The sequence below is a fragment of the Somniosus microcephalus genome, chromosome 10 (genome assembly GCF_052327205.1).
Source record: "Somniosus microcephalus isolate GS21.2 chromosome 10, FLI_Smic_1.0, whole genome shotgun sequence".
In the NCBI taxonomy this organism is placed as follows: domain Eukaryota; kingdom Metazoa; phylum Chordata; class Chondrichthyes; order Squaliformes; family Somniosidae; genus Somniosus; species Somniosus microcephalus.
The window spans coordinates 228,710,005-228,722,462 of record NC_140996.1 but is presented as its reverse complement, the minus strand read 5'-3'; the positions used below and the strand labels follow the sequence as shown (position 1 = coordinate 228,722,462).

General features: G+C 47.7%; 1 protein-coding gene across 5 annotated transcripts in view; it reads right to left on the bottom strand.

Annotated features, from left to right (window-relative positions):
- Positions 1-12,458, bottom strand: part of gdpd5b (glycerophosphodiester phosphodiesterase domain containing 5b) — a 261,392-nt gene that overhangs the window by 162,800 nt on the left and 86,134 nt on the right. The gene's annotated exons all lie outside the window — the stretch shown is intronic.

Sequence of the window (12,458 nt, the reverse complement as noted above, 5' to 3'; positions counted from 1 at the left end):
CTGCTGGAAAGAGCAATGGAGAGACCCAGGGAAAGAGCTCAGAGTGCAGCCCCCACAGTCTCGTCTAAATAGATACAAGGGCAAATCAAGATGAACCTGCAAAGTGCTGCTCAGTCCCCAAAACTCCTTCACACAGCGTTGAATCTCTCCAGAAGTCTCTCTCTCTCTCACACAGAATGCGTGGTGCAAAAATGTCACCAACAAAAAAAGGCAGGAAGCGGTCGCCTTTAAATAGCGCACCCCCAGTCCCTTCCTGACTGCAAAACGCTCCCCTCAACCTGTCGTTGCTAGCGGCAGGCGGTAAGGCAGGGGGCGCCACTCAATATCCGGTCCAGGGCGTTGCGCACTCGACTGGCGTCATGATCTGCCGGCGCAGGAGATCGTGGCGGTAGTGTTTAGCGCCGCCGCAAAATGTCTAGTTAATTTCGTGAGCGGTGCAAACATCGCCGTGCCCGGGCGCTAGTTGCTTTGCGCCCCATTAGCGCCCTCTTAAGGCGCTAACGGGAGGCGCAAACAACGGAATTTTTCCCCCATAATCTCTGAATTATTACCCGAGCCACATGTAAATTGACATAGAGATAAGCTGATTAGGGAAGTGAACACGTGGCTAAAGGAGTGGTGTGGGAAAGAGGGGCTCAATTTCATGGGGCACTGGCACCAGTATTGGGACAAGGAGGAACTGGACCGTTGGGACAGGCTCCACCTGAACCGGTCTGGGACCAGGGTCCTAGCAGAAGGGATAAATAGGGCGGTCACAAGGACTTTAAACTAGTAAATGGGGTGCGGAGGGGCTCAGGTGAAATTGTAGTTCAAAAACAAATGAAAGGGAAGAGAGTAGAAGAACAGTCAGAAATTGTGCTTTAGGCACTACATGTAGAGGGAAAACTAAAAGAGGTAAAGCAATTAAACCAGGAGAGAGAAATAAAAAACATGCGAGTAAAACATTCGAGCTGAAGGACAGGCTAAGGTGTGTGGCCCAAATAAGCGTTCTTTATACAAACGCAGAGAGTATAAGGAATAAATTGAATGAACTGCAGGCACAAATTCAAATTGGAGGGTATGACATGGTAGCCATTACTGAGACATGGCTGCAAGGCGGTCGGGACTGGGAACTAAATATACCAGGTTATAAGGTCTACAGGAAAGATAGGGAAAATGGCAGAGGGGGGAAAAGTAGCCTTAGTGATTAAGGATGAAATTACTTCAATTATAAGAGAGGATATAGAGAGGTAAGCAGGCAGTGAAGACTTCATGGATAGAATTAAGAAATAGGAACGGATTTAAGACTCTAGTGGGAGTTGTGTATAGACCCCCTGGCAGCAGCTCTGAAGTACTAGATTGTATAAATGCAGAGATTAGGCAAGCATGTAGTAAAGGCAGGGTGGTTTTAATGGGGGATTTTAACTTTTATATAGATTAGGAAAAGCAGACTAGTGCCTGTCAGAAAGGTACTGAATTTCTCGAGAGTGTCAGGGACAGTTTTCTACAAAAATATGTCCTGCAGGCAACAAGGGGGCAAGCCATATTAGATTGAGTAATGAGTCAGATTTAGTTAACAGCCTAACTGTGCGTGAACATTTATCCAATAGCGATCATAACATGATCAAGTTCAACGTAGAGTTTGAAAGGGAGAAATGCGAAACAGCTACTGTGATTTTAGATTTAGGCAAGGCCGACTTCAACGGGATGAGGCAGAGACTGTCCACAGTAAACTGGGTAAATCTGTTCATGGGTAAAGTGACAGAAGATCAGTGAGATGTTCAAAAAATAATTTAATGTGATACAGAGGGGCAAGAGGTCTACTTGCCAAAGCAGCCATGGACAACTAGAGGTAAAGGAACAGCATAAAACTAAAGGAAAGGGCATACAAAAAATAGCACAGATCCTGGTGAATGGGAAAGATACAAAGGGTGACAAAATAGATAGTGAGAGCTACAAAAAGGGAATATGAAAAGAAACTTGCAAGGGATTTCAAAATCAAGATGAAGAATTTTCACAATTTCATTAGGAAAAGGAGAATAGTCAGGAGCAATGTTGACCCCTTAAAACCTAATAGTGGTGATATTGTCAATGATAAGGAAATGGCAGACATGCTGAATAATTACTTTGCGTCAGTATTAACAGTAGAAGAGGATAGCATGCCAGAAATCCCAAGGAAACTAATATTGAATCGGGGGACAGGGACTCAATAAAATTAACGTAAGTAAAATAAAAGAAAATAATGGCACTAAAGATGGACAAATCCCCAGGACCAGATGGTTTCCATCTCGGGGTTTTATAGGAAGTAGGTGAGAGCATTACAGATGCCCTAACTATAATCTTCCAAAGTTCTGGATTCTGGATTCAGGAACTGTTCCTTTAGATTGGAAAATTGCGCATGTCACGCCGCTATTTAAGAATGGAGAGAGGGGGAAACTAGAAAATTATAGACCAGTTAGCCTAACAACTGTTGTTGGGAAATTGAATATTTTATAGAGGTGATGAAAGTAGTGGACAGGGGAATGTCTGTGGATGTTATTTATATGGACTTCCAGAAGGCATTTGATAAAGTCCCACATAAGAGACTGTTATCTAAGGTAGAAGTCCACGGAATGGAGGGCAAATTATTGACCTGGTTAGGAAATAGGCTGTACGGCAGGAGACAGAGAGTAGGGATAACAGGTAGGTACTCAAATTGGCAGGATGTGACTAGTGTGGAGGCTTCAACTATTCACAATATTTATTAACAACTTAGATGATGGCACAGAAAGTCATATATCCAAATTTGCCAATGACACAAAGATAGGCGGCATTGTAGATGAAAGCTTAAAATTACAAAGGGATATCGATTGATTAAGTGAATGGGTAAAACTGTGGCAAATGGATTTCAATGTAGGCAAATGTGAGGTCATCCACTTTGGACCTAAAAAGGATAGAACAGGGTACTTTCTAAATGGTGAAAAGCTAGAAACAGTGGAGGTCCAAAGAGACTTGGGGGGTCCAGGTACATAGATCATTAAAAGCAGGTACAGAAAATAATCAAAAAGGCTAATGGAATGCTGGCCTTTCTATCTAGAGGACTAGAATACAAGGGGGTAGAAGTTATGCTGCAGCTGTACAAAACCCTGGTTAGACCACACCTGGAGCACTGTGAGCAGTTCTGGGCACCACACCTTAGGAAGGATATATTGGCCTTGGAGGGAGTGCAGCGTAGGGTTACCAGAAAGATACCCGGACTTCAAGGGTTAAGTTACGAGGAGAGATTATACAAATTAGGGTTGTATTCCCTAGAATTTAGACGGTTAAGGGGTGATCTGATCGAAGTTTTCAGGATATTAAGGGGAACAGATAGGGTAGATAGAGAGAAACTATTTCCGCTGGTTGGGGATTCTAGGACTGGGGGCATAGTCTAAAAATTAGAGCCAGACCTTTCAGGAGTGAAGTTATGAAACACTTCGACACACAAAGAAGGGTGGTAGAAGTTTAGAACTCTCTTCCACAAACAGCAATTGATGCTAGATCAATTTGTTAATTTTAAATCTGAGATTAATAGCTTTCTGTTAACCAAAAGTATTAAGGGATATGGGCCAAAGGCGGGTACATGGAGTTGGGTCACAGATCAGCCATGATCTCATTGAATGGCGGAACAGGCTCAAGGGGCTGAATGGCCTCCTCCTGTTCCCATGTTATTTATTGCCCATCCCTAATCACCCCTCGAGAAGGTGGTGGTGAGCCGCCTTCTTGAGCCGCTGCAGTCCGTGTGGTGAAGGTGCTCCCACAGTGCTGTTAGGGAGGGAGTTCCAGGATTTTGACCCAGTGACAATGAAGGAACGGCCGATATATTTCCAAGACAGGATGGTGCGAGACTCGGAGGGGAACTTGGAGGTGGTGGTGTTCCCACACTGGCTCTTTGAAAGTGCTATCTAAGTAATCCCACTCCCTCGTTCTTTCCCCGTAGCCCTGTGTGTTTGATTTTCAACCATATATATATATATATAATTCCCTTCTGAAAGTCACGACCCAATCTGCTTCCACCACCCTTTCATGCAGTGCGTTCCACATCACAACATTGTCCTCACCTCCCACCTGGATTTTCTGACGATTATCTCAAATCCATGTCCTCTGGTTACCGACCCTCCTGCCAGTGGAAACTGTTTTCCCCCCAGGTCGGTGTTCACTTGCTGAACATAGAGTCCGAGGCTTGTCTGCAGATACCAGATATATCGCTTCTGTGAGTCCTGCCCTGCACACAGCGCTGGGGCCTGTGCTGCGAGACGTCTGTCCTCGTTACAGTCTCTGGTTTCAGTCTAATGTTGTGCAATCTTTTAATTAAAAGCACATTTGGCCTCCTTGATTGTTTAATGCAGGGACGTCCAACAGAAATCGACGGCGAGCCACAAGTGTGGCTGGGGCGAGAGCCATTTAACCGCATGCTCCAATTTTAGTAGGAAACGGCTCACATGCATTCACTCAACGCAGGTAGATAAGAAATAGGAGCAGGAATAGGCCACTTGGCCCCTTGAGCCTGCACCGCCATTCAATAAGATCATGGCTGATCTTGGGCTCAAAGCCACTTCCCCGCCCACTCCCCATAACCCTTCACTCCCTTATCTTGCAAAAATCTGTCTATCTCCACCTTAAATGTATTTAATGACCCAGCCTCCACGGCTCTCTGGGGCAGAGAATTCCACAGATTTACGACCCTCTGAGAGAAGAAATTCCTCCTCATCTCAGTTCTATAAGGGCGACCCTTTATTCTGAAACTATGCCCCCGCGTTCTAGATTTCCATCCTCTCTGCATCTACCTTGTCGAGCCCCCTCAGTATCTTGTATGTTTCAATAAGATCACCTCTTATTCTAAATTCCAATGAGTATAGGCCCAGCCTGCACAACCTTTCCTCATAAGTCAACCCCCTCATCTCTGGATGTACCTCTCACGTGTACATTTATGTAACAAACACCTTCAAACGGGAATTGGATAAATACTTGAAGGGCAAAAAATTGCAGGGATCTGGGGAAAGAGCGGGACTGACTGGATTGCTCTTCAAAAGAGCCGGCATAGACTCAATGGGCCAAATGGCCTCCTTCTGTGCTGTACTCTTCTATGATTCGATGATCTACCTCCTTTCAGTAACCAAGGAATTGAAGCAGTCACAATGATGAAATAGACACTTGCACGCTCTGCTTTTTGTCTTAACCTTTAACAAAAGAAGAGAACTTGCATTTCTCCAGCATCTTTCACCACCTCAGGATGTCCCAAAGCGCTTCACAGCCAATGAAGTACTTTTTGAAATGTAGCCGTTGTTGTAATGTAGGAAACGCGGCAGCCAATTTGCACACAGCAAGCTCCCACAAACAGCAGTGTGATAATGACCAGATCATCTGTTTTAGTGATGTTGATTGAGGGATAAATATTTGCCCCAGGACACCGAGGTAACTCCCCCTGCTCTTCTTCAAAATAGTGGCCGTGGGGACTTTGGCCATTGCCGCTGAAACTCCCATCCATACCTTGGTCACCACCAGGACCAACAGCTCCTCCTCACACATTTCCAAAACCCCGTCCAACCTGAACTCCAACTCACCCAGAACTCTATCGGCCCCCCTCACCTCTCACCCCTGCTCTGTGTGACCTCCGCTGCATTCCACATCCAGTGTGGCATCGCTTTCAAAACTCTGCTCCTGGTCTATAAATCCCTCAGTGCCATTGACCCCTGCCCTTCCAGCAGAGAAGGTTAAGGGGAGATGGAATAGAAGGGTTGAAAATTATCAGGGGTTTTGATCGAGTAAATAAGGAGACACTGTTTCCAGTGTCAGGAGGGTTGGTAACCAAAGGACACAGATTGAAGATAATTGGAAAAAGTAAAGGCAAGTCTTTCTTTTTCTGTACATTGACATTAAGATCAGATTTCCTGTACAAGAGGTTGAAAGGCAGCCCAGTGACACTGTGGATAGATCTACCTTGGTGTCCTTGCCAACATTCCCCTTCAGCTAATCAGGCACGACCTTCCTCACTCAACAAGACGGCCTTCAGTAAATCACTTCAGACACACAAACAGGTAATATTTCACCCCGTGTTTAATTGTTCGGTGAATCTTTAATTACTGCCTTTTGTGAGCTACAGATTTAGTGAAACAATGCACAGAGCAAAAATGGAGAACAAAGTTCACGGCGGACTCCAAATTGCCCCATTGATCAAGCCCTTCGACAGCCCATCTCCCCACCCCCCTCGGGGCTGTTCTGCGAGTCAGGCCCTTCACTGCTGAACGATTAAACTAATGAATGGCTCCCAGCCCGCTGGAAATAGAACAGCTACTGCCCGGCAAGTATCTTCACTCGGCAAACTGCAGATAATTACTTCTCGGAAAGCATTCGCACTTCAGCTAAAGGCTCCGCCCTCTCTTGCCTCAAGTGATGGCGTGATCCTCCGATCTGGCACGTTCAGTGCCAGTGCTGTGAAGTGGCTTAAAAAGGCGGGGGGCCCGAGGTACCCGAGAAGGTGACTGGCTGACAAAAATGGGGCTTCACCAGCTATGTTTGCGCAAATTTAAAAAACACCTTCTCCCCTGCTCCATGGGATTCCTTCTTGCTCTCTATCTATCTTTCAGATGTCCGTAAAAGATCTAACAATGCTATTTCATAGTAGAGCAGGGACTTCTGCCCGGTGTCCCGGCCAATATTTATCCCTCAGCCAACATCATCAAAAATCATATTATCTGATCATTTTATAGAGGTTTCAGCCCGTGGCTCAGTGGGCAGCACTCTCTCTCGCCTCGGAGTCAGAAGGTTCGTGGGTTCGAGCCCCACTCCAGAGACTTGAGCAAAAAATCTAGGCTGACGCTCCCAGTGCAGTGCTGAGGGAGTGCTGCAGTGTCGGAGGTGCCGTCTTTCGGATGAGGCGTTTAACTGAGTCTGCTCCCTCAGGTGGACGTTAAAGATTCCATAGCACAGTTCGAAGAGCAGCAGAGGAGTTCTCCCCGGTGTCCTGGACAAACATTTGTCCATCAACCAGTATCACTCAAAAAAAAATCAGATTATCTGGTCATGTTCCTCATTGCTGTTTGTGGGATCTTGCTGTGCAGAAACTGGCTGCCACGTTTCCCTACATTACGACAGTGACTGCACGTCAAAAAGTACTTCATTGGCTGTGATGCATCCTGGGATGTCCTGTGGTCGTGAAAGGCGCTATATAAATGCACATCTTCCTTTTCCTTTCAGAACCCGATTAATACTATCTCTTACGGCCATGTGTCAGAGGAGGGAAAATGATGAGCTTTCCAGTACAAAGTTGGTTGGGTCCAAGAGAGATACAAGAACCGGGAAACATACGGTTAAAAGCAATGTTGGCTCACCAGCAAAGTTATTTCATCTGCTTGGCCCCACTTCAATTCGCAAATAATCAGACTGTTCCATCAGGCTTGAAGTTGGGATTTTATAACAAGGCCCGAGAGCCCCAGACTTAACAAAATAATTAATTAACTGACATCTTTCCTTTTTCCCCCCATCAAGCATCTATGCAACAGGCCTTAAATGTTTAAAAAAAAGTGCCTCCTGCTTCTATACCGTGTCTAAATTCAGCACTCGTTATCCAGAACTCCCCCTCGTACTTGAGCGACGGTACAGTCTTTCCCGGAATACCCTCCTTTAACTTAACTGTTCTGATGCTGTCCTTGTTTGTGTGTTCTGTACACACACATAGAAAGATTCAACTACCCCAGGAACTCTTGGGTTCAACTGACAACAACCACCTGCATTTATATAGCATCTTTAAATGTAGTAAAACGTCCCAGGGCGCTTCACAGGCGCGATTATCAAACAAAATTTGACACCGAGCCACATAAGGAGGTATTAGGACAGGTGACCAAAAGCTTGGTCAAAGAGGTAGGTTTTAAGGAGCGTCTTAAAGGAGGAGAGAGAGGCGGAGAGGTTTAGGAAGGGAATTCCAGAGCTTGGGGCCCAGGCAGCTGAAGGCACGGCCGCCAATGGCGGAGCGATTAAAATCGGGGATGCACCCAAGGCCAGAATTGGAGGAGCGCAGAGATCTCGGAGGGTTGTAGGGCTGGAGGAAGTTACAGAGATAGGGAGGCGGGGGGGGCGAGGCCCTGGAGGGATTTGAAAACAAGGATGTTTAACCGGGAACCAATGTAGGTCAGCGAGCACGGGGGGGGGGGGGGGGTGATGGGTGAATGGGACTTCTGGATGAGCTGAAGTACAGAGAGAGGGTGCAAGGTGGGAGGCCAGCTAGGACAGCGTAGGAATAGTCAAGCCGAGAGGTAACAAAAGTATGAGGGTCTCAGCAGCAGATGAGCGGAGGCAGGGGTGGAAATGGGTCTTAGAAAACAGACAAGCAGGGCAAGATCTGGTGTAAACTTTCACCTGTCACATACACCTTTGGTTCTCTGAAAGTTCCCCCGACCTCATATCTTTCATCTCATTTGTGCAGTCACAAATGTTCCATGTGATAGTCCGTGTAAAAATGTTGGCGTTGATAGTGTGTGATTGGCAATTTGTGCGAGACTGGAGTCACATGAAGGCCATGTTGGGGTTGATACTGATGTTTAGCTGATTGGCAGTTGGCATTGGGCTGATTGGCAGCTGGGGCAATTGGCGGTCGGTGTGGGGGAAATTGGCGGTCGGTGTGGGGGAAATTGGCGGTCGGTGTGGGGGAAATTGGCGGTCGGCGCGGGGGGCAATTGGCGGACGGTGTGGGGGAAATTGGCGGTCGGTGTGGGGGAAATTGGCGGTCGGCGCGGGGGGCAATTGGCGGACGGTGTGGGGGAAATTGGCGGTCGGTGTGGGGGAAATTGGCGGTCGGCGCGGGGGGCAAGTGGCGGTCGGTGTGGGGGCAAATTGGCGGTCGGTGTTGGGGGCAATTGGCGGCCGGTTGAGGTCTACCTGTTTTTAAGCCTCAGCCCTGTTCTATAGATACTCAACCAGAAAAGGTATTAAAACAGTGCCTTTTATTGAGATATATTCTAGCCTCCCACTGTTCTCAGGAGGGAGGGGAAGGGAAGCTATCTAATCGCAGATCTCCCTGGAGGCTTGTTTATTCTGTGCTCGTGTCCTCCAGTTCTGCTCTCGTGTCCAAACTCGCACGGTTGCCAGGGGAGCCACCAGAACTCCGTACACAGACACTTCCGCCGAGTTGGAGAATTATAGACCATGATAAGGACTGGGAACGCTGGCTAATTTTTCCCTTCTAGTCCGGAGGTGCTGAGATGACTCCTCCCCTCATCGCCACCCTCGTTCTGTCACCATGGTCACGGTCAGCTAACTCAACACAGACGGCGAGGTGCCTCCGCACTAGAACATATTGTAACCAGGAGAGCCATCAAAAGAGCTGCATAATCATTCTCAAGTCAATCTTAAATCCAAAGACTGGCATCATCTAACCTACTTTCTGGTTTATCTCAACTTCTCCCCTACTTCCTTCAGGCTTGGTGGTGTTTGATCTCAGGATCTGGTCAACACTGGCAAGGCCACATTTATTGCCCATCCCTGCTTGCCATGAAGACTCAACCATGGAGTGCAAGACTGGAGTCACGTGTAGGCCAGACAGATTGGAACGGCTGGTTTCCTTTCCTGAAGGACATCAGTGAACCAGTTGGGGTTTTAAACCACAATCTGGCAGCTTTCATGGTCATTATACCTGGTGCCAGGCCATAAATCACCAAATTTAACCACCTTTGTAGTCCAGTGCCACAATCACTTGGCTCAGTGGGTAACACCCTCGCCTCCGAGTCAGAAGGTCGTGGGTTCAAGTCCCACTCCAGAGAGTCGAGCACAAAAATCTAGGCTGACGCTCCCAGTGCAGTACTGAGGGAGTGCCGCACTGTCGGAGGGGCAGTACTGAGGGAGCGCCGCACAGTCGGAGGGGCAGTGCTGAGGGAGTGCCGCACTGTCGGAGGGGCAGTACTGAGGGAGCGCTGCACTGTCGGAGGGGCAGTACTGAGGGAGTGCCGCACTGTCAGAGGGGCCGTCTTTCAGATCAGACATTAAACCAAGGCCCCGTCTGCTCTCTCAGGTGGACGTAAATGATCCCACGGCCACTCTTCTGAAGAGGAGCAGGGGCGTTCTCCCCGGTGTCCTAGGGCCAATTTATCCCTCAATCAACATCCCAAAAACAGATTATCTGGTCATTATCACATTGCTGTTTGTGGGAGCTTGCTGTGTGCAAAAAGGCTGCCACGTTTCCTACATTACAACAGTGACGACACTTTAAAAAGTACTTCATTGGCTGTAAAGCGCTTTGGGACATTCGGTGGATGTAAAAGGTGCTATAGAAATGCAAGTCTTACTTTTTTAACGTACTTGACCCTTCACCCCTGGTCTCTCAGTGAACAGAAATCCCATTCCACCCACCCCACAGTCCACAATCCAGGTTGTTGATCAGCTCTTACGAATCTAAACTCTTTCAGCATATCCAGTCCACAAACCGAAATGAAGGGAAAAGAAAAATTATTGATTATGGGAGCAGTAGAAATGTCAGATTAGTGGCGTGCAAAAAAGGTTACAGGAAATCAATGGGACACAGAGGACTGGAGTACAATATAATGGAGTGCTGATATTCAACCCACTGTCACATTTATTTAAGGCTCAGGATACAATCGCCTTTCTTCCTCTTGACCGAATCATCGGGAAGAACAAATTAATTGTCAACTGCCTGTTTTGCACTGATAAAAGAAAGAAAGACTTGCATTTCTATAGCGCCTTTCTCAACCTCAGGACGTCCCAAAGTGCTTTACAGCCAATGAAATACTTTTTGAAGTGTAGTCTCTGTTGTAATGTAGGAAACGCGGCAGCCAATTGGCGCACAGCAAGCTCCCACAAACAGCAATGTGATAATGACCAGATAATCTGTTTTTGGGATGTTGATTGAGGGATAAATATTGGCCCCAGGACACCGGGGAGAACTCCCCTGCTCTTCTTCGAAATAGTGGCCGTGCAACGTTACCCCAAAGGTGCGCGGGAGCGTGGCCGCGCATCAATCGGGAGGTCCCGCGCAAGCCGCTCACCAGTTGTTGCCACTGGAAAAGATATCACGTACGCGCAGCCACACGGCACATTTAAAGTGACCGTGTGCGAGGAACATTGGTGCCGCGGAATCTTTTATTTACACCAAAGGCGGCAGACAGGGCCTTGGTTTAACATCTCATCCGAAAGAAGGCACCTCCGACAGTGCGGCGCTCCCTCAGTGCTGCCCCTCCGACAGTGCGGCGCTCCCTCAGTACTGGCACTGGGAGTGTCAGCCTAGATTATGTGCTCAAGTCTCTGGAGTGGGACTTGAACCCACAACCTTCTGGCTCAGAGTCAAGAGAGAGAGAGAGCTACCCACTGATCCACAGCTGACACCTTTAAGAAGCGTTGACAGTTCAGCAGCAGCAGCAAAGAATTTGCTTGCAAAATTCCCCCAAAACATAAAAGACTTCAAAAAGAGCAAGTGGTAATTGTTCCCAAGGCAAGGTTTCCGCAATCTCTTGAAGGCACGGATTCCCATTGGGATACAGTGCCATGGGCTCTGGTACATCTCCCATTCTTAATGCTCAATCCTCACAAGGGGGTGTCAACAGATTATTCGAGTGCAAGGACCAACCACCCTGGCTGATGGACATCTGGTTGGGAAATGCGCCTTTGTTTTTCTTTTACTATTCATTCTCGGGATGTGGACGACACAGAGAAGGCCGACGTTTACTGCCCATCGCCAATTGCCCTGGAGGAGGTGGTGGTGAGCCGCCTTCTTGAACCACTGCAGTCCATGGTGCTCCCACAGTGCTGTTGGGTAGGCAGTTCCAGGGTTTTGACCCAATTATACAGCTATGATGGGGAGGTGTTGGGGGTGGGGTGGGGGGGGGGGGAAGAAGGCGGTGAGTGTTGCCAACCCTCCAGGCTTGCCCTGGAGTCTCCAGGAATTGAAAATTAATCTCCAGGGCACCGCGGGGAGCAAACCCTGGAGATAAATCAGAGAACATTTTTCAATTTTGTTCAGTAGTTAGAAAAGATTGAACAGGCTGGGGCTCTTTTCTCTGGAAAATAGAAGATTATGAAGGGGTTTGATAGGGTAGACGTAGAGAAGATGTTTCCACTTGTGGGCGAGACCAGAACTAGGGGCCATCAACATAAGACAGTCACTAATAAATCCAATAGGGAATTCAGGAGAAACCTCTTTACCCAGAGAGTGGTGAGAATGTGGAACTCGCTACCACAGGGAGTGGTTGAGGCGAATAGTATAGATACATTTAAGGGGAGGCTAGACAAGCACATGAGGGAGAAAGGAATAAACATAGAAACTAGGAGCAGGAGTAGGCCATTCGGCCCTTCGAGCCTGCTCCGCCATTCAACGAGATCATGGCTGATCATCCAAACCCTAGCACCCGGTCCCTACACCGACAGCCATCCCACCCAAGCCCTATCCCCGTAACCCCACATATTTAATCCCCCCTAACACTAAGGGCCAATTTTTATCATGGCCAATCAACCGAACC